Source organism: Petaurus breviceps, unplaced genomic scaffold (assembly GCF_028583685.1).
Source record: "Petaurus breviceps papuanus isolate PSGF00001 unplaced genomic scaffold, PetGlider_PUasm1.0 90849, whole genome shotgun sequence".
Taxonomy (NCBI): domain Eukaryota; kingdom Metazoa; phylum Chordata; class Mammalia; order Diprotodontia; family Petauridae; genus Petaurus; species Petaurus breviceps.
The window spans coordinates 10,760,859-10,785,026 of record NW_027187361.1 but is presented as its reverse complement, the minus strand read 5'-3'; the positions used below and the strand labels follow the sequence as shown (position 1 = coordinate 10,785,026).

The following is a 24,168-nucleotide window of genomic DNA, read 5'->3' as shown; positions in this document are numbered from 1 at the left end:
GAGTTCCTTTGGGGTCATGATGAGTCTCTGTTAATGGATATAGCAGCCATTCTAGCTATTTAAGTCCTACTGTTTTTTTCCTCACTATATTCGGGGGTGGAGAGGAGGGAAAGGAAGCAATCTGGACAGGATATTATATCAGATGGAGATAATAAGAGTGATTATCGACTTCACTGTTTTGGGGGGAAATTTTGGTAAATCTTACAATGCCTTAAAAATTGAGTTATTGTTTTCCTTTCTTCTGTGTATTTCTGAAGTGTTTTGTGGCTATTATCTACATGTGGTGAAAATAATCCAAAAAGTAAATATTTGTGTATTTCTTTTGCCTTCTATTCCTAAGACTTCTGTTTTAAAGAGACCTATTGACGGGTGAGTGTATTTGTTGACCTGACTTCCAGATTGGATGTCTAAACGAGTTTTAATTTACTAAGGACTATGAAAGAACTTATAAATACAGGTATGCATACTATAGATACATATGCACATTTTTACATATATGCATATATATCTGCATTAAATGATGGTCTTTTCTAGTGCAGTGTGGGGAGAGAGGGAAGAGGCAACTTAGAGTTTAAAATGTAACCAAAAAATAAATTAAATTAAGTTTTTAATAATTTACTAAGGGCTCCCATCAAGGCAGAAACTTTTATTTGTACAAATAAGAAAATAACATTGGAAATAAAGGACTAAACAAGAACACAATACATGAAGTTGCTTAATGTTTTTACTCCTTTACTCCAAACATGTGAACTTTTTTCCAAAACATTTTTGCATAACTGAATCTGTCTTGCAATGTACATTATCTAAAGGCAAAGGTATCATTATTTCTTATCAAACTTCAGATGGAAATACTTATTACTGACATGCTTTTATTGATACCAGTGCTGATGCCGATTAAATTCCTTGGTGAAAAATATTAGAATCAAGACTGATGATGACTACAAGCCATTTTTCTCATCTAAGTATATTCTATTTTCAAAAATTACTGTTTTCTTGTTTTAACAATGAAACATTTCAGAATGGAGTCTGGATGTTTCTCCCTTTCTCATATCTAACAAGAATGGACAAGTTAACTCCGTTTATTCAAGCTCAATAAGTATCTATTTGAATATTAAAGAGATAAATGGTTCTTTTACTGATGAAAGCTTTGTGTAGTAACATGGTAACATATACATTTTTCAGCCAATGTAAGCAAATCTCAGGTCGGGGGGGAAGAACTAGGTTCTGCCAAATGTCTTTACCTTCCAACTTATGTGTACATTGGCTCATTAGAAATGTAGACACGCCAGAGTATTATAGGCTCATAAAATGTCATTTAAAATAAGACTACTTTCAGTTTTAAAAATTGCAGGCCATGTCAGCATAAATACAATGAAATGGAAAGTTGTGATTGTCAGCAGAAACTGAAGAAAAAAGTTCATTTTTATTATGCAAAGCAAAACAAAAACAAAAAATGAAGAAACAAAACTTACAGTCTTCTCTCCTTAATAACCAAGAGTTTCCAGAGAGCCTGAATGACCTGAACAGTTACCATCATTCTTCACAACCCTTTGCCAGACGAGCAACAGACTAAGATATAAAAAGCAGTGAACATTATTCCAAGACAAAAAGGACCATTGTAGTATCTATTGAGTGAAGGCAGAATGGAAAAAGCATCACCATGCATTTCCAAGTCTGCTCCTTATGCTTAGCTAGGTCAAATGAAGAGAGGTGGTGGGTAAAATTGGTATTTCCACATAAGTTCTGCTTTAGTCCTTCATCTGAGAAGGGATAAAGTGACCTAAATCTCAGATTTACTTGTTGATCTGGTCCTTATTCCACAACATCATATCTCCCCCAGCAGCCCACTCTCAGAGTTAATGTTATCAATGAGTACACAGATGGCTTTGTGACATTGGCACAGTCTTACATTACCTCTTCCCTTCTTACACCTTCCCAAACTGGGCTTGATGCCTGAAACCCCTTTAACATCAAAAGTGTTAATTTTACAATTAGTGAAATAATGTTTGCAATGTGTGTGTGTATATATATTCAAAGGAGGTAATACATTGACTTAAATTCACACTAAGTATGTGAGTCCACTGGGGAGTCTGGTTAATGGATACAGGATTAGAAAATGAAAACTCAGCTTTGGAAACATCTACCTTACCCATGTAGGCAGGCAGACAAGAAACAAGCATTTATTAAGCACTTAACTGTGTGGGGGTGGAGGGGTGTTACAATGTTAAATACTGATTATGGAAATACAAGGGAAAAGTTAAAGAACTCCCTGGCCTGAAAAACAGAGGGTGTTGGTTATTGCAGGCAGCAGGGGAGCAGTCTGGAGAAGGTACCTGCATGGGGGAATGGGGGCAAAGTCCAGAGGGTCAGAAGAACATCCAGGTGAACAATGAACCATGACTAGCCTGGGCCTGTCACCAAAATGGAAATCCCAGAAGTAATTCACCAATGAGAGAAGAAAGTCAAAATGGATGAGGGATATTCCAGGGTGAGAAGCCAGCTGAAACATGGTAGCAAAGTCTGTAGAGTCAAAAGCACAGCTGGGAGGGGAATGAATTGATACAAATATGCTCAGTCTTGCAATTGGAAAGGAGAGTTGGAAATCACACATCCTTATACTTCTGCCCCTCCCCAAAACAACACCTGAAATCCAATGTTAAGTAATGGGAGTTGAGAGCATTGTTTTTACAGGAAGAGGATGTTGAGTCAAATTCTAGTCCTTCTATTTCCTATGTTACCTTGGTTAGGTCAATTTACTTCTCTAAGTCCACATCATGGTCCCTTCCACCATTAAATCTATGAAATTGATGATTGCCATCAAAATATTTCTTGATAATATACAAAATATTTCTTGATATAATATACAAAATTATATAATACCGTGTTTCCCCGATAATAAGACACTGTCTTATTTTTTTTTAAAGAAAAACACCAGAGGGCTTATTTTCAGGGGAGGGCTTATGTTGTCCTGCCTCAGCTCTCCTCCATGGCACTGCTCTCAATGGCGCCAGCAAGCAAATGACTGGGGAAGAAGAGGATGACGCGCTCACTGCTGCAGCTCTGATTGGATGCAGCTCGGAGCGCGGCGTGCGTTTCACGGGGGGGGGGGGGAGAAACGGTGCATACAGAGGGTACCGTAATGTAGCATGTAGCGTGTAGCGCAGGGGATCACCTTCACTACAGTAGCAATCTCAATAGGGCTTATTTTCGGGGGAGGGCTTATTATCGGGGAAACACGGTATCATTCTTATAATATACAAAATACTTGCTGATAATATAAAAAATATTTCTTGATAATAAATATAATGATGGTGTCATGTTTTGATGAAAGACATTGTGATACTGTGGATGGAGAGCTGACCTCAGAGTCAGGAAGACCTGTATACAAATCCTGCCTTGATACATAACAGCTGGGTGACCTTGGGTGAAATCTCTTAATTGTCCAGGGTCCTCTCAAAGACTAGAAGCTATGGAGAAGTTTGGTAGTAGAGGTTTCTTCATCTAGGAGTTCTCCATCCCAGTGGAATTACAGATGTTGTCCCTATACCTGTCTCTGGTGATAGGAGGGAAGAGAAAGAATGTGGGCATGAAAGTGTTATGGAAGAAGGTGAGGTTGGGGTGCCACAAAAAGCAAGAAAGGTAGGAGAAAGTGGGATTAATCTATGAAAGACTTCTATGATGATTGTCCATTAGAACTGTGCCTGACAAGTCTTTTCTTAGGAAAAGAATAATAGGGGTAAATCATTACCAAAACTCTCCCTTAAATTATAGGGAAGCCATGAAAAGGAGAGACCTTCCCAAGGTGTGTGTTTTGAGAATTTCTGTGGAGCAGGTAAATTAATGTGTCCCACTTGCAAAGTTTAATATGGACATAGAACATTTAGGCATCAATAGTTCCATAAAACATAATATTTTAGTTTAGTTCTTACACACTGACTTGCCAAAGATAATTTATTTACTGAAAGTTCATTATGAAGGTTATCAGACTTTATTTTGGTGCTATGTGATCATAGACAAATCAGTTTACCTCTCAGTCTCAGCTTACACATCTGAACAATCTAATAATTCTCACACAGCCTACTTTACAATATTACTGTGAGGGAGATAACATAAATCATAAAAATTATATGAATTTGAGCTGTTGGTATTATTTTTATATTCCAGCATGGATTTCAGAGGTCATCAGTAGCATCTAGGTAGACACATATTCAGGGGAAGAATCTGTTCTAGTCAATCAAAATTTGGGCAAAGCTGAAATATGTGCCATTCCTATTGCATTACAAAAATAGAAGTTATTTGACTAGAGATGCACCTCAAACTCTTGTTTTCATTGAGAAAATGAAAAAAAGGAAGGAAAATAAGAGACAGAGCTAGGGATATAGCCCCTGCTACATATCTCCTTTGTCTCTCTGTTGGAGCAAATATTTTACAAGTACTCCCTAACAACACATTTGGATCTAGAAATATATTTATTTTATAATCAACTAAGGAGAAGAATTTCATTTCTAAAATTTCTGTCTTGGGGCCCAATGTTTCTAATAAAATCATCACACTGCTATTTTTCAAATTGGTAAAAGAAGAAAAAATAGAAAGGACTATCATGGAAGATTCCTTTAATTCTTCACATCACTTTACCAGAATAATAGTCTTAAAATTTTAAAGTAGCAAATCTTATTTCAGCACAATAAATAGGTGCATTATAATGTTTTTTAAGTTCTAGAAGGATGGAAAGAGCTGTAGCAAGCTATTCTCTTCAAGCATCCTTGTCAGGGCACACTCGGATTTCAACTAGCTGAAACAAAGAGAGATGATGAATAAAAGTAAGACCTCCAAGTAGGTCCTGGTACTGGCATACTTCTGAGAAAGGAACACAAATAAAACAAAAAGAGCTTTTGGCTAAAGTTAGAGGAAAGTGGTAAATAAAAGAAAGGCTTGAACCACTGCTCAGTATGGAAAATGAATGAGGGAGAGAAGACAGGCTAGTCACCCTTATTTTTTCTACTTTTTTGTCTGTTAACTTTGAATAAGCAGCTGCAGCCAAGGATAAGTAAGTAGGTGGTATGTAGGTGGTGGTAGGTATAATCTACCTGCCTTTTGCAAGGCCACTTTAGGAGACTTGAATAAACTACATCACAGGTTACCGAAAGCACCAGCAGATGTAATTGCTAATCCACTGCCAACAAACTTTGAAAAAATTAGGACAAGAGGAGTAAATGGAGATGATAAAATGTCCCAATTTTGAAAAACAAAGACAAGAAAGTGGATTTTTTTTTTTCAAATTCTGGGCCAAGAAGCTTGACTGTGATTCCCAACAAAACTCTAGAGTTTCTTATGAAAAATAAGGAAGCAGAACTAATGCACTGCTGGTGGAGCTGTGAATTATTCCAATCACTTTGTGCTTATGCTTAAGGTCTTTGAGTTTTCCTCCTTGTAATATTTTTGGTAATTTTTATGTCTTTTCCTTTCTCTTCTGTTTCTCCCTTTCTGACTCTGTCTACACTGACAGTATTTACACATGCTTGGCAATTCATGGCTCACCAACCTACTTAGGTGTCTGCCCCCAAGTGACTTTTGGGAGGTCAAAACTGACCCAGCTGAATGACGGCCTTTTTCCCTCTTTCCCTCAGGTTTAATGGATTACTAGGCAGACCCATATATGGAAATCTGTCCCATTTTTCCTGTTCTTCAGTTCTCTGGCCCTGTAGACAAAGTGCTTCAACACTGGTGTAATTGTAGCCCAGACTGATTTCTGTCCTTTGGAGTTTGGATCTCTGAGGCTCTGGGAGGAAGAGGAGGTGGTGGTTGGTTTGTGGAGTTGAACTTTATTTCAAGCCTTTACATGTGTCCTGCCTCTTTCTCTTTGTTCCTCTGTTATCCTGCAGAGATCTTTTGAAACACAGAATGCTCCTGTGGTGTTAGCTATCGAGACCTTAGCAAATTTCTGCAGTTTAGAACTTGGATCAGGACCAGGACATGGGGTTACATTTTATTGTAATACCATGGGTCAGGTGGCTACTGCAGCCTTGTTGTGGGAGAGAAGTGGGTTATGGGGAAAGGGGAATGAGTGAGCTCAAGTTAGACATTAGCTCATGGAGTTTTTAATCTTCTTTTGGGTTCCTGGTGTCTTAGACCATGGAGACAGCTGAAGTTACTTTATCTTTGGCACATATTGATGTTTTGAGGATCAGAGAAAGATTTAGTTCTCCATCTTGTTGGTTTTGTGACCCTGAAGTCTTATTCCAATTATTTTGTGAAGCAATTTAGAATTGCAAAAGTCACTAAACTACATTTCCTTTAATACAAGAGATACCACCACTAAGCCGAAGCACCAGGGATACAAAAGAAAAAGGAAAGGGAGCCATGTGTATGAAAGTGTTCACAGTAAGACTTTTTGTTATTGAAAAGGACAAGAAACTAAGGAGGCATCCATCCGCTAGGAATGGCTGCACAAATTATGGTATGTGAATATTTTAAAAATTACTGTGCTATAAGAAATGTAAAAAAGAATGAATTCAGAAAAACTGTGGAAGATTTATATGAATTTATACAGAATACCGTATTCCACCACATAACAGTTGCCATTTGCACCCTTTTTTTAGTCCAAAAATTGGTTTATAACCTTTCATCACATCATTTTGTCACACTGCTTAAAAGGTAAACAGAGCAGCAATGTATTCACTGACGGCATATGAATATGCATTTATCTCTTGAGTATTTCAAGCAGGAAGCCTAGAATTCTCAGCACACATGCATTGTTAATATATTTCCAAAAGGTCACTTATGTAGTTTGTTTAGAGTTCTGCAGTACTAATGGTATTGTTATTCAACACAAAGAAGAGCTGTAGGCACAAGGTGACCAAGTGGGCAGGGGAAGTTGCCATGAGGAAGTCATAGGATGTGGTGACTTGCATCTTCCCATGCTAGCTAAACTGTGTAGTTTGTCTCTATTGATACATTTTAATAATAAATGATTTTTAAAGTAATACTGGCATGAAGCTTCCCATAAGAGTTGCACCCCACTTTTTTGAAAAAATTGGTAAAGAATCTGCAATGATTACATGGTGAAACAAGTAATGTGAAAACCAGGGAATATGCAATAACTCTAACAATGCAAAGGAAAAAAAAATATTTTTGAAAGACTTAAGATCTCTGACTAAAACCATTCACTAACCATGATTGCAGAGGTCTAATGATGACGCATGCTACCCCCTTCTTGGCAGAGAATTGATGTTCTAGAGGTGCTGAATGAGACATACAATTTTGGATATGCACATTGTATAAGTTTGTTTGTTTGTTTGTTTGTTTTGATGATGCTTACTTGATGCAAGTAAAACTTGTAAGTGGGGGTGAAGAAGATAGGGAAGGAGGAGAATTAGAAGAGAGGAGTGTCATTAAATGCAAAGAGGAGAAGGTGCTCAGTAGTGTCAAAAGCTGCTGAAAGGTCTGCATGGATGTGTCCTGGGAAAAGTCTGTCCAATTTCTCCATTAAGATATCAGGAGGGGCGGCCAGGTAGCACAGTGAGTAAGATCACCGGCTCCAGTGTGGGGATGACCTGGAGATCGAATCCGGGCTCAGACACTCAGCACCACACCCAGAAATAACTGGCCGTGTAACCTTGAGCAAGTTACCTAACCCCGATTGCTTAAAAAGAAAAAAAAAAAGATATCAGGAGCAACTTAGGAAAGAGAAGTTTTCATGGTGCAATGAAGTCAGAAGCCAGAAGGCAGAGGGCTTAGAAGGAGAAAAGAGAAAATAAAGGCAATATATATAAGCAGTTCCCCCACCACCACCACTAAGAGAGTTGACTGATAAAGAGAGGAGATACATATGATTGCTTGTGGGATGATAGGGTATAGTAAAGGTTTGGGTTTTTTGCTTTGATTTTTTTGAGGATGGGGAAGACTTGGCAGCAAAACCTTTGTGTTGCTGCCAAGTGAAAATCTAGACCAGAAGTGGGGAACCTGAGGCCTCAAGGCCACATGTGAACTTCTAGGTCCTTGGGTTTGGTCTTTTGACTGAGTCCAAGTTTTGCAGAACAAATCTTTTTATTAAGGGGATTTGTTCTGTGAAGTTTAGATTCAGTCAAAGGGCCACACTTGAGGACCTAGACCTTGAGGCTTCAGGTTACTTACCCCTGATCTAGGCCAATCAAGGGCAGCACAAAGTTTAAATATAAAACCATTTTAAATATTAAATCAGAGAATGGAAGAAGACAAAGAATAATATTGCCTATTAAAACAGAGCAAAAATATTGGAAGGACAAACAAAAATATATCTGTATGGGTACATATATAATTTTATATATATTTATATACATTATATATATTTACATACATTATATACACATGTGTGTACACATGTATATATGCATGTGTGTGTGACCTAATTACCTAAGATTGTCTCAAAGATATTTAAAGATAAAACTGGGAGGGTGATAAGAAACTAAGGGGGGGGATTCATAAAAATTACTTTTAGAAACTATTTTCTTCAACAATGACAATGGAGCCATTACATTTGGATTTTAGGCTTACTGTCCCAGTTCCATGACAAATAAGACATGGCAGTAAAGAAAATCAAGATGAAAAAGACACCTGGATCAAGTTAAGTATATATAGAGAAAGTCTGTGTTGTGAATGAGAGTTTGGGGTCATTAAGGGATAGATTCCCAAAGTTCCAGAAATAAGGAAGTGCACTTGAGAAAGAAGCCCATTTTCCTAGCTCTAGAAAAATTTTATTAGAAGCTAAACACACACACACACACACACACACACACACACGCCACCATTGGTGACCATATCAGAGAGAAAAGGTCAGATTTTCACTAAGATCACTAAACCACATTTTCACAGTCACACAACTGACTCAAAGGTGCGAAGAATACAGGAGTCCACTATACATCGTGCTTGTTGACTATTTTTTTAAAAATTATTCAATAGAGCCAAGAACCTTATTCAAGGATCTCCTCAAAGAAGCTATCTCTGATGCTTAGGCAAAAGTCATATAAGATCCATTGTTTTACAACAAAGACAGTAACAAAGCAGAAATATCATTGATGTCCCTCTGATCATTCACATCGTGCAGGGCATTAAACCAGGTGTATGTTGCTCTCATGTAGGTCATCTGGTAAAGAATCTAAATGGAACAGGATTCTCCATAGAAGATGAAGACCTCCAGGTACTCTTCTCTATGGATACCATCTTGCTTTTTGCAACAAGTTCTGCAATATCCATAGTCACTCGAAAGAGTTCAGCTTAGCTACCCACAAAGGCAAAAAGGTAGATGAAGAATTTCTATTGTACAGAATATACTGTTGAATGAACATATATAAAGGTAATACAGATGAGCTAGTTCTGTAAGCTGTCTATTCAATGTTCATGAAGATTATATATACATATGTACATATAAATATATGCCAGCGTCTGAGACACATATGTGTATGTGTGTATACGTGTGTGCATATACATTGAATGACCCTGAACAATGAACTTGCTGATGATATAAGCTGGCAGCAAGAGTTTACTCCCTGGGGAGCTCCTTATATTGATGAGATCACAGGTCTAGTTGACATGATTTATTGGTATAGCAAGATCATGGTAAGTAAATTCCCTCTCCTATTTCAAAATCCACAACTGTCACTATAGTATATTACCAATTAAGAAATGCATAGAAAAAAATTACTATGAATGACATGTAAAACTGGAAAAAGAGATAAGCAGATTCCATATAGAGAGCAAAGGATAGGTAGTCAATAGGTCATTTAGTCCAATTATACCTATACAATATGGAAAGATCTTAGAGGAAATTCCTTAGTACTGTAGGTAAAATCCTCATGAAGTATTTATGGGAGGATGACTTTCACAGAATGAGGAAGTGGGAATGGATTGCAATCTGCATCACTGAAAGAAATGCAATGAATGATTGATGAGATTACACAATCATTGAAGTAACAAAGTATTAAAGTGCTAAATTACTAAGTCTATACAATACAAAATGGAGTTAACAATTATTTGACTAATTTCAGCAATATTCCCATGACCAGGGCCCAAAATGTATATTTATAGTTGAATTACATAGACTGCCTATCTACATGAATGACATAAATGAGATCATTGCAAAATCCACACTTTGTTTTGTACCATGAGATCATTACCTCAATGAAGAAATAATACATTTGTAGAAAATGCTCTGTTAGCAAATAACCTAAGATTTAATGTAAGACAGAGAAGTTTGAGCGATAGACCTGACAGTGCAGTCATGACAAGATAAAACCAGTTCAGATCTCCACAGAGATTGAATCTGAAAACCGTCGAGCAACTCAAAGTCAATATGATTCATGCTGATGATGTTTTCACTTTCTTGGTATTTATGCCACTGTACTGTCTTTGCCTTGGCTTTTATTTTCTAATTCAAATTTAGACAGTTTTAACTTAACTATCCTGTGTGCCTTCTTTGGATTTTCTTTCCTAGGTCAATGAAGTGAAAGTTTGAAATAATTATCTTTATATTGATGGGTTAAAATTTTTGTCTCGATTACTTACACTTTGAGCAAAAACAAATACAAGGTAATTAATTCAATCCTTTTCCCCCTCTGTTTGAGACTTTGAGTCATTTAAGCAATATTCCTTCATGTGTATCTGTCATCCTGGAGTTTCCAGGTATATGTACTCTTTTGCTAGTGTCTGTTTAGATCATAAGCAAACTTGGAAGTAGTTCTCATTTTTACCAAGAGACATAAGAGAGAAATGAAGCTCAGGACTCTGAGAAGAATGTTAGAGGAAGGTTCTAAGGGTCCAGTATTTCTTGGTAGTTTTATTTTACTTGTACTGATATCTTTCAATTGTACATCACCTTAGTTTTCAAATTAATCCCTTTCCTTCTTTAGGGTCAAGATCGGTCCTTCTAATCATGGGAATTCAGTTTCGTTTTCTCTTTTGTTCTTTCTGTTACCAGTGTTGTGGTCATTGTGTATATTGGTTCTCTGGTTACTGACTTACTCTGCATCAGTTCATATATCTTCCCATGCTTTTTGCCATTTCATGTATTGTAGTAATATTCAATTCCACTCATCGCCCCATTTAAGCCAATCTCAAATTTATAGGTATCAGTTTTGTGTACAGTTCTTTCCAATTATACAGGGCGTTGCTATAAATATTTTGTTATATATAAAACCTTCTTTCTGTCTTTGATTACTCTAGTATGTATATCCATAGTTGCTGTGAGGGGATGGAACCTTTGGTCACCATTTGAGTATCAATAGTTGAGGCATTTTCTTATTGTGATTTCAGATTTATGTCTATAATGTCAATTCACAGTTTTCTTCTCAGTAAGGGTGTGTGTGTGTGCGTGTGTGTGTGTGTGTGTTAAGGAAATTCATTCACTCTCCTGAAACAACAGCAGGGTTTTCTTTTTTTTTTTTTTTCAAGGTCAGTTACTGCCCCCGAAAGGCTGTTTATTGTGGAATAGTTACAAGACAGGTTATCCTCTTCATTAGAAAATTCCCATGACTAGATCCTAAATGTTTTCCAGATTCCTATCATCTCTATTTCCATTTTTTATGAGGAACTTCATTTTCATTCTATAGCTTTGGAAATAAAATTATTTTTGGCCTAATACTTGAACTCAAGGGCAGTACATAGCTTCTTAAATGTGTCTATATATGTTCTGTTCTGTCTAAAGGCAAAGAAGAACTGGACACAATGTAAGAAATCTACCAAATGCATATCTTCTAAAAGGATGGGGAGTTTCCTGTTTGTGGCCAGTAACCCAGAAGAAAGAGCACAGAGATAAACAGAATTTGGCATTTGGAGAAAGGTATTGTCCTAGAGAAGGCCCTTGAACACTTACCAAACTTTGTTTAATGGTATTTTGTGTTTTAAAAAATTAAAGAATGAAGTCAGATGCTAACCTTTTGTAGTTTCATGAGATCATAGATTATAGTGCTGGAAGAAGGATAATCCAGTTTAATCCCTTAACTTTATAAATGAGAAAATTGTTTATAGATTACAAAAACAACACCTAAGGCCCAGAGAAGTGAAATAATTTGCTCAAGATCACATAGTTATTAAGTAGCAGACAGTTTTGCTTCAGACTCTAAATCCATTGCTCCTTTGAAATCTTCTCAATTTTTATTAATAATCAAAACTTTTCTCTTAAAGTTGATACCTTTCTTAACCATGCTTTTCAAGAGTAGAAAGTATTCCCTGTTATTTAAATTTGTTTCAGTATATTTTGCTTTTATATATTAATTCTTCCAAGTACATCTCTCCTCCTTCCACTCACCAACAAAGCCATTCTTGGAAACAATGAAAGTGAAAGAGAAAAGGGAAAAATAATTTAGCAAAACTAACCAACATATCAACCTAATCTGACTATAAATGCAATGTTTCATACTCACAGTCCACCACTACTTCCTAGAAGGGAGGGAGATGCATTTTTTCCTCTCTTATTTGAAGCCAAACTTGAATATTGTAATTACCTGGTATTCAAAATTATTTTTATTTTTCTTTCTGTGGGTTTTTTATTTATGTTGTTGTAGTCATTTTACAGAACAGTTATATTCCATTTCGTTCATGTGTCATTTTTTTAAATGGATATTCCTCCATATTTGAGTATCTACTTTGTTTCCAGTTCTCAGCTAAATTAAAAAGTAGTGACATTGGCATTTTCTGTGGAAGCAAAGAAATGGAAATAAATACATGCTCTTCTACTGAGGAATGACTAAACAAATTGTGGTAGATGAATATAATGGAATTATTGCTATATATCCTATAATAAATTATAAATATAATTAAAGACTGAGAAATATAGGAAGACCTGAAAAGTGAAGAGCCTAGAAAACAATTTACATGATAGTTACAACATTGTAAAAGAAAAGAAAAAGAAAGAATAACACAATTAAAAGAATGCATTGAAATTATAATGGCCAGGGTGGCTAGGTAGCTCAGTGAATAGAGCACTGTCCCTGGAGTCAGGAGGACCTGAGTTCAAATCCGGCCTCAGACACTTAAGACAAAAACTAGCTATGTCACCTTGGGCAAGTCACTTAACCCCAATTGCCCTCCTAAAAGCAAAAAAAAAAAAAAGAAATTATAATGGCTAATTTTAGCTCTAAATACAAATTATGAAGAAGCATCTTACCCTGAATTTTTAAAGAAATGTGTCTGACATCTACATTCAGAGAAAGAACTACAAAGTTTGAATGCAGAGTGAAACAAATTACCTGCTCTCTTTTTTCTTGTTTGGTTTTGTTTCCTCTTTCCCATTGTTCATTCCACCTGTTATAATTCTTCCTTACAACCTGACTAATGTTTAATGTGAAAGTGTTTGCAGATCCTATACTTGATTACATGCCACCATGGGCTCGGGGGAGGGGGGTAGAGAGGAGGAGGAGAGGGGGGAGGAGAAAATTTGAAACTCAAGGGAGTTTTTTATGTGGAACTGAATCTTGTAAACTAATAGTAAACAAATTAATAAAGACAAAAAAAAAGAAATGTGTCTGAAACATTGAAATTAATGCCAGGCTGTTTTGATATGTTGGTTTTGTTGAGCTTTTCTTTTCCTTTTTTTTTTTAATTCCTTGATTATGTGTCACTTCCCTGGAGGAAGGGATAAATTTGGAAATGTAGTCAATGTTTTAAAAAGTACATATAAAATCAATTTCAAAAATTGCTGCTATAAATATTTTGGTGTCTATGAGACCTTTCTTTCTATCTGAAGGAATATGCCTAGTAGTGTGATCTCTCGGCCAAAGACTATGGGCATTTTATTTGCTTCATTAAAATAGTTTCAAATTATTTTTTGCAATGATTAGATCAATTGTCAAATCCACCAACAGTTTCCTCAACCAATCCAATACTGACTATCCCCATCTTTCACTTTTTTTCCTAATTTTGTGAGTACAACAAAAAAATCTTAGAGTTATTTTGATTCACATTTGTTTTATTAGTAGTAGTAATATGGAACAACCTTTAATATGGTTGCCCATAACTTGTCATTCTTTTTTTGTTTATTATTATACTTTGACCATTCATCCCTTGGGGGAATAGCTTATATATTTGTGCTGGTGCCCTATGTATCAGTTCTGTCAAACCATCAAATAGGATACAATCTTTACTGATACAAAATCACCGATTAATATTATGTATGTTGAATTGTATTTTTATTTATTTTGTTTAACATTTCCAATTATATCTTAATCTGGTTTGGTATCTGTAGTGCTCTGAAGTTTTGCAGGCCCACCTGTTTGACATCTCTGTTAGAGTATCCCTGATTTTGAAGTCTTGGGAATATCAAGGATTTCTTAAGGGAGAACAATCTATCTAAGACTTTGCTTAGCAGACCTTGATCAAATGGTTCAGACAAATTTGCCTGTACACTTATCCACTCAGTTGCAGTAAATGATAGGAACCCAAAAGAACTGGTCCCATTCTTTATACCCCATAGAAATGACTTTCAGTCAAGCAAGTGTACTGAATATTTCTGGCATCAGAATCTCCCGCACCTAACCTAACATCTAGTCCACAAAGTCAGTTTGCAGTGGAGAGATGAACAATTAAATTGGTAATGCTGATGATAACACACACAAACACACACACACACATACACACACACACAAGAATACTAATCCAATTTCAGTGAGGGGGCATTTTTTATAATTAGTTATTTTATTTTACAAAGACAAAACTCACAAGTTTTTGTAATTAATGAGCTCTCTGTGGAACAGCATTTTGTTTTTGTTCCTGTTTATTTGTTTCCTTTTTGGAGGTGGAAAGGTAGGGTGGTTGGGGTTAAGTGACTTGCCCAAAGTCCCATGGCTAGTTTTGTGTTAAGTGTCTGAGGTCTGTGGAACAGCATTTGTATTACATAATTATCCTTTTGAGATCTTTATATTGTTGCAATAAATCAGGTAACTGAAATTTGGTGAGTTTTAGATTAAAGGACAAAGAAATAGCCTAGTGGCAGATCTAAAAAACATTCAAAGGAGAACAATCAAGGTGGCAAAGGGTCTCAAATCCTTGCCATGTAAGGATGAGTTAAAGGAACTGGGAATGTTTGTCTAGGGAAATGGTGATAGCAGTTTTCAAGTACTTGAAAGTATTTATTTTATGAAGAGTGATCGGGTTTGTTTGGTTTGGTTTCAAAGGGAAGAATGGAGCAATGGCTAGAAGTTGTGATGGGACAAGTTTAAACTATAAAGGAAATATATCCTATCAATAAGAGCCATCCAAAAATGGAATAGGCAGCCTCAGATCCCCCTAAGTGGAAATCCTCAAGGTGAAGTTTGAGTGAGAACCACTTGATGGTTCTCATAGGGTCATAGATCAAGGGAAAGTCAGGGATAGTGGAGATTATCTGCTCAATCCCTAACATTTCATGAGGAAACAGACCCAGAAGATAAATTACTTGTATAAGATCACAGTGACAGTAAGTGGCAGAGTTAGGGTATGAACCAATTAATTTCTTATTTCTTAAGAACTTACTAGGTCTTTAATTTAATTCAATATCATGTAGTAATAACAATAATTATAACCAATATTTGTATAGCATTTACTAAGTACCAAGCACTATGCTAAGAACTTTAAAATTATTATTTCATTTTGTCCTCACAGCAATCCTGAGAACTAGGTACTATTATTATCTCCATTTTACAGATGAGGATACTGAGGTGAACCAAAGTTAAGTGATTTGCCCTGGGTCAAACAGCCAGTAAATGTCTGAGGCTGAATTTAAACTGACTCCAAGTTCCTACTCAATCTTACTTCCCCACTTAGCTGGCTATGCTCTTTCTACAAAGGCTGCTGTGAAATCACTAAGGATGAGCTTCGAAGATTCCTAGACTAATAGAATGGAAAGATGGAAAGATGATTGAAGACTTTTTCTCTTAGTAGATGAGGAAATTGAAGTGTAGTTGTCCACATAATATAAGGACATGTTACATATCAACTTTGTGACTGCTCTTAATGTCTTGGTCCCAAGTCATTAGTAAGGTCCAAGAGTTTAGATAACCAATCTGAGCAAACTTGAAACTTATTAAAATAATTTTAAATTTCCCTTATAATTTATTCTAATAACTAATGATAATAACTAGAAATTTTATATGCTTTGAAATTAGCAAAGTGCTTTACATATGTTACTCATTTGATCTTTGTGACAATCCTGTGAAGTAGAGACAATTATTATCTTTATTTTACAAAGGAGGAAACTAAGGCTAAGAAAGGATAAATGGCTTGCCTAACTTCATATAACAGGAATCTGAGTCAGGATTTGAACTCAGGACTTCCTGATTCCAAATGTGCCACCTAGTTGCCCATGTTCAATTGCAAAGGATCTCCGTGGCCAGTTATTTATCCAACAAACGTCTAAATAGTTTATTGTTGTGTACCCACTATGCGTGTGGTACTATATAGCTCTTTGGTCACTTAGATCTGACTCTTTCACCTATGAGTTTTCTACCTTCTTTATTGCTTTTTGGAGCTGGGAAGGCAGGGCAATTGGGGTTAAGTGACTTGCCAAAGGTCACACAGCTGCCTGAGGTTAGATTTGAACTCAGGTCCTCCTGACTCCAGGGCCGGTGCTGTATTCGATGTGCCACCCAGCCACCCCAAGTTTTCTGCTTTCTCCATTACTCTTGAGTAACTCAAAATAAAATATTAGTTCAAGGATAGATAGTTAAATTCTAATAAGTCCAAGCCAAAAAAAAAATCTGGTAAGGTCAATTTTGCTTTCAGTCAGTTACAAAATGAAACTCTGTAATACAGAAGCAACTTAGGGAATAGTTCCCTAAGATGGAAGAAAATATATGTAGTTGACAGTCAACTGTCTCTGTTTCCCAGCACTTGCTTGATATCCTTAAGGAGAAGCTAAGTAATTGATCTCCAACAAAAAAGAGTTCAACAGTTTAAAGAGTTCTTGGGAAATTGGGTTTGTGTGACTACTGACTGCACTAAGCAAATTAAAACTTAAACTTTATAGGAAATTATGTGCGACCTCTAAGGTGACAGAAACCCCAGCTATATATACATACCCAAGTAAGTGCAAATGCCCAAGTACAATCTGGGGGGTTGTTTACTTTACAGCTAAGAAAGGGGATCAGAGCCTTCTCTGAAGTTTTTGTTAGGGGCTCAAAAGTCCAGAATTTGAATCGATAGTAGTCAGTAACACACCACACAAAGGCACACGCACACACACATATACATCCTTTTTCTTAATAGTAATAATGTCTAACAATCCTCACTTTTTTAACCCCAAGCCTAGACAACCAAAATAAAAATTCAAAACCAAGAAAAATTATACATTGAGGTATAACTTATCACAGTTGATGATTAACAGTGACCATCCCAGTTGCTAGTGCTTTAGGACCCCACTCCTCAAATAGTTTGCATCTATTTTGTATAGATCTTATATATAAATATATATGGGCATATAATTTCTGCTTATAGAATGTAAGCTCCCAAAGGCAACAAGTAGAGTTCACTTCTGTCTTTGTAACTGTGGTGCTTAACATCATGCTTTGTATAATTGGTACTTACTATATTTTCAATGATTGACTAATCAGAGCTTAAATAATTGACTATATGGATGCAAGAAATAAAATAAGATGTTTTATGCTAGAAGCTATACCAATGTATTTCTTCTCACAGACTGAGAAATAACAGGGATGTTAAAAGCCATTTAGTCCAATATTCTCATTTCACAGATGTGAAAGCTGAGGCCTAATGACGTTAAGCACCTGCTAGACCTTCAGTGTCAAACCCAAAGCTCTTTCCCCTGCATTCCATTGTCTGAGTGAGTGGCTCATGGTTCACAAGGAAGCTGAGGTATGGAATGGTAAGAGAGTTGTTCTCAGTATATAATCTATGACATATTTCTTGTTCAATTGATTTTTCAATCACTTTCAACTGTTCAAAAACCCAAGTGGGATTTTCTTGACAAAGATACTGGAGTGGTTTGCCATTTCCTTTTCCTCCTCATTTTACAGACAAGGAAACTGAGGGAAACAGGCTTAAGTGACTTGACCAAACTCACCTAATAAATGTCTGAAACCAAATTTCAACTCAGGGACATGAGTCTTCCTAATTCCAGGCCCAATACACCATGTAACTGCCCCCAAATCACACACACATCACACACACACACACACACACACACACACAGGGTTAAATGAAAATTAAATTAAATCTAACTCTACACCAAGCACTTTTTTCTTAATTCATTTGTAAGGGTCTGTGGTTTTATCATTGCGGTCACTCCTTCTTCCCATGAAAATGGTTTAGATCTTAATAATTTGAGAGATAATCCTCAAGGGTTGCACCTAAAAAAATCCTGACCCTGTGACAAACTTGGTCATGAGTCTTTTTAAATTTAGCTAAATTGATCCTTTTATAAAAGAAATAAACCCATCACTAGAACCATTCTTGTTTCCTACCTGGATTGGTTTGATCTGTCAGAGTTTGTGATTCACTATCCTTTGCAGACTTGGGGTCATTCTCACAACAAAACGAGGCATCAAAGAGGACCTTAATGGGTACTGGAATTGCTGTTCTTTGTCGTTTTGTCCATTTTCAAAGAGGATCAATGACATCATGGGGTGATGTCTTGACTTGCACATGAATTCAATTTGAGTGAGACAGAGGTGCACAAAGTCATTAGCCTCACTCTCTCTTTGAGAGTCATGGAAGTCCAGTGGCATAAACTTGGCATCTAACCAAGCTCTAAATTAGACCTGCACAGCATACATCCCATGGATATCAAAGTATTTTGGGTAGCCCATTAAAAATGTGAGGATGTGAAGGAAAGGAAAGATGTAACATGTGCTTTGTTGGCACTCCACTTAATCTGCCTTCCACTAATCACTATTGTGCTGGTCAAGCAGGTGAGTTGCCACAACTGTAGCACCAATGCAATATTCACAGCACCAGTGGTGACTATGAATATGCCGGCACAGTTCTGAATCGCAAAATATAACAGACGTTCCACATAGAAGCCAAAAGCAAAACATTTATTCAGATACCAGAAAGCCAAATCCCAACAAAGGACCAGGAAACCAAATCCATCATAGCAACAAAGAAGTTAATACACCATAGCACAGCAGGGAGCCACATCATCCTGTAGCCTTCCCACAAACAAATACTCACAAGCCTAGATGTCACAGCAGAAAGTAAACACTCACAAGCATAGCTGTCTCCTTGGGCACACCCCCTCCTCCAAACAGCTCTATCTCCTCTGACTCCCAGCTTCCTGTGGGCTCTGTTCCACCCTTCAGTAAACTCTTCCCCCTGCAGGCTCCATGTGATTACATTTGGCCAATTAGGGGGCAGGGAAGATCTTCAAATTCCCATTCCCATTACAACCATGCATTCTCTCCTCTTTGTCACATGACCCATGGCAACAAAATCATCATCAGCTGTCTCTAGTCTGAGAGAATAAATTTCATGTTGAATAAAAATCTTAAGTAATAAGTGTAATTAATTGATATTAATTGAAATTTACCTTTTTAAAAATATGGTTTATTTGCAAAAGAGTTTAATCACTAATGATACCTTTACTTGGAAAGTGAGCCACTAAAAATCTATCTGCAGCCTGAAGGAATTTAGCCTATTTTAATTTTGGCCCCTACTTACTGCCAAGTTGTTCAGGTCTGCTCTAAATGCTGCACAGCATCTGTTTTAGCCACCTTCATGGCCATTGGAACAACTGTTCTCATCCTCCCACCCCCCATTCCACCAGCAGAAGTCTTCACATGCTTGGTTTTGAGGCCTGTCAATTACCTTCAATCTGCTTTAACCTATCTGTTGTGGTGGTTTTACCAGGATTTGGCCACTGCACATGCTAAATCTTTCTGGAGCCACAGGTGAAAGCTGGATGAAGGTGGACACCAAAGGTGCAAGGACAGCCCTAAAAAAGGCTTGTCAAGCCCTCATACCATAAGTGCTAGTCCACCCTGAAAACACCGTATACCCCACACACAGCAATTTCAAGGAACACTTCAGATACATTCATTTTTTCTCAACACTCTCATATTCTAAGGGATAGGCCATGTAGAAATATCTCAATTTCCCCTGATAATTGTTTGAACTTGAAAATTCTTGCTAAGTCTTGACATTGCTTGACTTATTAGGTCATCCTAATTCTTGGGAAAACATACTTTCTCTAATGGAGGTCTTTATTTCATGTAGAATTTTATCAAGGAAAAACTTTAACAGAAAAAATTTACTTTCTCTGAAAATTCTACTTTTGCCTGTGGAAGTTCAGAAAGAGGCTAAAAGTAAGAGCAAAAGGGAAACCAAAATGTTGAATGTTGAATGCTCTGGCTCTTTTTTTCTTTTCTTTTTCTTTATTTAAAGGAAAATATTGCATGGAGTGTTTGGGCTCCTTTGATGCTCAAACCCACATTTAAAATAATTCCCTTTCATGGGGAAAGTCCCTGGACAACTCAATTGCCAGATAATCCACTTTTATTCAACTGAATGGAAAATCGTGAATGACAAACCACTTTTCAAGAGACAGAGATCTGATTTGATTCTTTAAAATTAATAAACAAGTTAAATTTGTTCTCTGAGAAATTCATATAAAATATGACGACCCTCTATAAAGTTGCAAAGGAAAAATAGAGGCACTCTTTTTTTTTTTGCAAATCAGCAGTATTTTTTTTAAGTTGCAATAATTACAATTCAGAAATATATGGAAAATGACATTGCTGAAATAATTTCTATTTTGACACTTCCCCTTGGGCACAAATGCTTTGTTACACAGTGTGTGGTGTCCTCTAGTGGTGAATGTTCAAGCAGAACAAAAATCATTCCAACTTCCCAACACCATATTTTCTTCCCTTTTGTTTTTAGCATCATTTTCTAGCTTGCTAACAACAGAAAATAAGATGCCAAAAAAGATGATCTAACATGGTTTCCTTTTTATTTATTACCATTTATAGCTATTAATAAGCCTGTACAAACACAAGCTTTTAGTGAGCTCAGAATTGTCAACAATTGCATTATGCAAATACCTGTGGCAGACAATCAATGCAACTTATAGTAAAGCAAGTGGTTTATCTCTTGCAAAGATGAAGTAAAAATAAAACATAAACCTGCATCACTTATACCTAACTTATAGCACTGAGAAAAACTCTCTCACCATTCTGTACATCTTCTTGCTTGTGCAATAGCCACCAGCAAGGATGTTACCAGACAGGGAAATGTAATGGAAAGAGCTTTGGGTTTGACACCAGGAGTTCCAGCCAATGCTTCACTTTTCAAGACCTCAATTTTTACATCTTTGAAATGAGGGGATTTTATATGGCTTCTAATATCCCTTTTATTTCTAAATCTATGATCTTCTGCCTTATATTTTACACCATTTAAATAATTTTCTAAATCATTTGCAAGTCACCCATTTGAACAAGAATTTCCACACTGCCTATAGAAGAATCAAAACATCATACTAGTCCAGTTACCATAGAATTCTAGGTTTGTGGAGGTTATGTAAGTAAAACTCTTGAATGGTAACAGAAGGCAAGTTAAAACAATAGGGTTTACCCTTGCAACCTCTGATTGTTCACAGAATTGTTTATGGTGCTTCCCAACATTTTTTTCCCTGAAGAATTATGTTGCAATGCTTCATGTTGTACTATTCTATTACCAGGAAATGCTGAGATTCCAGCTACGGGAGCCAGGGGCTTTCCAGTGCTCTGGGAAGGAGCCATTGAATGAAAAAAAAAATAGAGGAAAAACTCACACTCACCTACTCACAGACTGTTAGAATTGGAAGAGATTCGAGAGATTACTAGCTCACTCTACCTCACCAGCCTGTTTCTGGTAGTTACTGTGTGTGGAAGCTGCTTAAATAAATTCTGTTCATTCTCAGTTGTGTACATGTAAATGCTTTATGTTGTCAACTAAAGTGTTTTCAAGAAATGGCTTTCACTCAGTCAGTCATTGAGTTAGGCGATTTTAAAAGAAGGTTGGCAAGTGCAGAGACAGCTTTCAGTTTATACCATGTGGCAACATACAGCTGGCAACAATTGCTAGTTGACCTTTGGGGCTTGGAGTGTTTTTTTTCTTTTTAAAGTTAAGTTAAAGGATATTAAAATTCATTAATTTTCCTATATATTTGATTTAACTGAGGATAGCTTAATGTTCTGAGAAATTTTTTCCCAGCATAGCCACCCATCATGTCATGTCCTGTTGTGATTCTTTACCAATGTGACCATCTTAGGTTGAACCAAAGTGAAATAACTGGCAAATAGAAACAGTACTCCAAATTCATGCCCATTATTCCTCAGGACAGCTTGTCCTCTCATGCCCAGATCCTTTGGCTCCAAATGAGAGGGCCAGATTCAATCTCAAGTCTTTTAACATTTTCCTATGCTTGAAATAGAGAGGAACTTAATATTCTACCTCTTGTCACCAGCACAGTATCTGGCACAATGCTTGTTGCCTGACTCTGAGGATCATTGCCACATAATATCCATTACTTCCCATTTCTTTTTGAGTAAGGTTAATGGGAGCAGACAACACTTTCCCTTTCCTTGTTCTGTTCAGAATATATTAAATAATTCAGAGAAAGATGTGTCTTACTTTTCCAGGTGGAAGGGGAGATAGCAGGACCTATTCTACCCAATCCCATGCTCCCAAGCCACACATGTACTCATTCAGCCTCCACAGAGTACCTAACTTTTGCATTCTGAATATTCAACAATATAACCAGAAATGTTACAAAGTAATAATGCCATAATAATATGAGCAATAGAGTGGAATAAAGAAGACTGATGCAATGGGAATGGGAATTTGAAGATCTTCCCTGCCCCTTAATAAACCTAAGGGGGGAGTTTGAAGACCTCCCCTTCTTTGAAAGTAAACTCTGCCCCCTAATAGACTGAATGTAATCACATGGAGCTTGTGATGGAGGGAATTTGCTGAGGGGAAGCTGAGCCCACAGGAAACTGGTAGTCAGAGCCAGAGAGATGGTGGGAGAGAGAGGAGGTTGAGGCAAGGAGATAGAGAGGTTTGTGAGAAAATATTGATCTTGTATTGGTTTGTCAAAAGGCTAAAGAATGCTGTGGATCTCAGTGTTATTATGGCTTGTTAATTTCTTTACTATTATGATGGAATCGGCTTACTGGTTTGGGGATTCAGTTTTCTGATGTCTAAATAAATGTTTCAGTTCTGTCCTCTATATGGAGAGTTTGATATATTTTTCTAATGAACATCATGCAATATTTGTAGTCATGGTCTTTATCATGATCGTGGGGGCTATAAATATTGCACTGGCACTACAACTGGGTTCTAAGCATTACTTTGCCATTGTGACAATGGACAAATCACTTAACCTTTCTTGCTTTCTGTTTCTTTATGTATTAAAACAAAAATATTAGACTATTTCTAAAGTCCCTTATACTTCTAATGTTTGATGATGCTGGCACTGCCCTTTCATTATGTGATCATTTTATTGACTGAAAGAGGCACAGAAAATATATTTGTGTTATCAACACAGAGACACCAGCTTGAGCTGAAACACAAACAATTCTGAGAGAAACTGAGAAAAATGAAGCCCTTTTTCTTAAAGAGTTTGAGGAAAAGCATAAATTCTGAGAGAACTGGAGTGAAAACATGCTCTTTAAGAGATAAGATACTGACTGATGTTAAAAATACCTATAGCTCTTTGTTTCCAAGCTAATTTAAAATATTACTGTTTTCCAGGCTTTAACGCTTGTTGCTAGAAACCTGTGAATCAATAAATTGTTCAGGAAATACATATTATCTTTTAATTACCATGTGATATCTGACAAAAAAAATGTAGATTTGTTTTTTTCTAAACCTAATAAAGAGTTGGGTCATTATATACAAGGAGTTTCTATTTTCAGGCAGGAAAATTGTTGAAAAACCACTTGAGAAAAACTAAATGAGAAGACTAAGAGAAACCAATGAGGGGACTAGTCACAAAAGATAAAATGCAGAAGAGCCAGTGTAGTTAAGACCTCAGAAGAAAAGCAGATAGAAAGCAACAGAAACTGAGAAGATAAAGGATCTGAATGCAACTAATACCAGATGAATAGGAAAGAGCAGACTTGGCAATTAATGTTTGGAACTGATCTGATGGAAGGAAAGTTTTGATGCTGACAACGGACTGGTAGAAAGACTATCTTGTGGTGTGTGAAGATCTGGCTGGTACAG

At 36.6% G+C, this 24,168-nt stretch overlaps 1 long non-coding RNA gene across 3 annotated transcripts in view; it reads left to right on the top strand.

Moving 5' to 3' along the window:
• LOC138149836 (uncharacterized) overlaps nt 1-23,112 on the top strand; it is a 56,462-nt gene extending 33,350 nt beyond the window's left edge. For 2 of the 3 annotated variants that reach the window (XR_011165425.1, XR_011165427.1), the window contains 3 exons: nt 11,678-11,812; nt 17,697-17,827; nt 21,638-23,112. This is a non-coding gene — a long non-coding RNA (uncharacterized lncRNA). The remainder of the gene's footprint in view (nt 1-11,677; nt 11,813-17,696; nt 17,828-21,637) is intronic. The other variant, XR_011165428.1, reaches the window with a different exon arrangement.
• The last annotated feature ends 1,056 nt before the right edge of the window (nt 23,113-24,168 follow it).